Below are 2,427 nucleotides of genomic sequence, written 5' to 3' on the forward strand. Positions count from 1 at the left end.
TTCGTTATGAGATCATTAAGGATAGAAGCTTCTTCAATGATCTGATTTGCATGACTTTTGGTTCTTATATTTACAATAATGATGCCAACTGTGGTAGCATTGATGATGCCTTGAGGCTGTTTGGTAAAATGCCTGAGAGAAGGTATTTGTAGCATTGATGATGCCTTAAGGCTTATGCATAACTACGCATATTCTCTGAGAAATTTGTTTCTCTTTATACTCATGCACTTTCAATTTGTTTCTCTTTTCTTTGTTTTTTTAATCAATTCTCTGAGAAATTCTACTTCATGTTTCTCTGATGGATTTTGCAGGATTTCAGATTGTTTTGTGTTCTTCATTGTCCTATGATAGACTAACCATTTGTTCTCATCAGTTGTTACTTTATCATATAGCCCTTGGATGTTATACTATCACAAGGTCATAACCTTGATTTTCTACCTCTAAGGTACCTTGAACTACCTCTGTTTGGACATTTATCATAGAAGTAGCTCATGATCTCAACTTACCTAATGTCTATTTGAGCATTTGTCTAAGGATGGCAAGCACTAAAGAACTTAAAAGCTCAGTTCCCATTTTGGCCCAAAGCCTATATTTTGAGAGTAGCTCATGAACTTAAATGTATTGGTCAAATGGGGAGCTCTTACTTCTTGGAGAGAACACATGTATTAGTCAGGTCCTGGCCATGTTGGAAAACTGGCTGATTACAACGTACATGACACATCAACATTGCTCAGAGTTGTTGATTGCAACAGATATTCAACCACGGCCTTGTTTCATCTAGGAAAGGGGGTCTGTTAGAGGCTACATCTGGATTTTTCTTTTCGTAGCTGAGTTTTTTGGTGAATCTATGTTGAGTGCCTCTATTGGATTCTTTATTCCTCAGGGAAAGCAAGATTCATGGAGCCCGTATGCATCTATTGTTTGGACAACATGGGAATAGTGAAGTGTAACATCTTTGGAAAGATGCAAACCACTAATTGTAGTTTGTGTTCTTGTTGTTTCCAGTTAGTTATAGTGCCCATGTTACTGACATCCTGTTTGGTTTGTCTACAGTGAGTTTCAGCTAATTCATGAATTGTGCTTATATGTACTATCTTCATCACAAAGGACAAAACTTATACGAGCAACACTGGCAACATTGCATGCTTTTCTATCATGGATTCCTCTGGGCTATATATTTGAATCCCTGCTGGTTTGTGCTTTAACAACTACGGATCTAAAGAGTTATTAGTGCTAAGTTACTTTTGGTTTCTATATTTTTCTGTAACATTTTCCTTTATCCGACTTTCTTATCTCCCATTAATCTTATGCATTTGCTAATGTTTTGTGGATGTGATAGCTGGAAACACTCCTAAAGTTCTTTCCCATGGCATTGTATAGGAATCTTATTCTCCTGTGTTTAACAGATGTAAGAATCCATTTCACAGTTCAATAGAAATCTATATTTTACCATTTTTCTCTGTTAAGTAGTGATTATTCTATGTTTCCTAATGTCATGATGTTCACAGGTTTCGTCCCTTCAATTTGAAGATTACTATGACATGCAATATGTTAAAATGTACACTATGTTCATGATGCAACTACCGGTATCGTTCTGTTATCATTGCATATTTGCATGTGTATTAGTTCTATATCCAAAATTGCTATTTGTTTCCTTGAGTGTGCTCAATGACACATCATCTAATGTTCCATAGAGTATTCTCCCACTTGGAACGAATACTCCTAATTCTTATGCAAATGGGAAGAGCAGGTACTTCTTCATTGCATGGAATTGCTGCATGCATGTAAACTCATGATGCCTCTGCTGCATCTTCATACTGAGATTCTGATGTGCCATTGAGCATGTCTGATATGCTTCTTTTGGTCCATTCAGGCATTTATTCAAAATCTAGCCCTTTTTTTCACTTCATTTTACAAGGCAAGTTCCTCGGCTGTATAGTGAATAGATAATATGAATGCCAAGATTTAAAAGGTGAAGAGTTCATGATGTATATGGAGCAATACTGATTGCACATGTCCTATTGAGTTTAGTCAAGTTTGGTTCAAACCGAATATACTGACAGTTCATACTTGTTTGTACAGGTTCCACTGTCGGCATGCCGTTATTCAGTCCATTTTTAATGTTCTTTGAGTGCTTGAGTAGTTTTATTAAAACCAAACTAAAAGGGTTCCAGTTCCAGTTGAACCCGGTTGGATTGGATGGTCTGGTCTAGTTTTTAAAACACTAGACCTAACCTATAATTCCATTTGTATGCTTAGGGCTTGGTTTTCAATGAGATTAGTTTTTGAAAAAATTTCATACACTTTCAAATCTATCACCTCTCACTTGTAATCTTTTGTAGTGTTAAAGATAAATTGTAGCACATGTTACTTTGTCACTTAAGAACATGTGGTACCCTGGCACATGGGGCGGTTGAATATGGATTG

The 2,427-nt window shown here is 36.3% G+C and overlaps 1 long non-coding RNA gene across 1 annotated transcript; it reads left to right on the plus strand.

Annotated features, from left to right (window-relative positions):
* Window positions 1-1,031: 1,031 nt before the first annotated feature.
* Window positions 1,032-2,164, plus strand: LOC131247312 (uncharacterized). The gene is made up of 3 exons (XR_009171626.1): window positions 1,032-1,408; window positions 1,509-1,972; window positions 2,083-2,164. It is a non-coding gene; the product is annotated as an uncharacterized LOC131247312 (long non-coding RNA).
* Window positions 2,165-2,427: the final 263 nt, after the last annotated feature.

Source organism: Magnolia sinica, chromosome 5 (assembly GCF_029962835.1).
Source record: "Magnolia sinica isolate HGM2019 chromosome 5, MsV1, whole genome shotgun sequence".
Classification (NCBI taxonomy): Eukaryota; Viridiplantae; Streptophyta; class Magnoliopsida; order Magnoliales; family Magnoliaceae; genus Magnolia; species Magnolia sinica.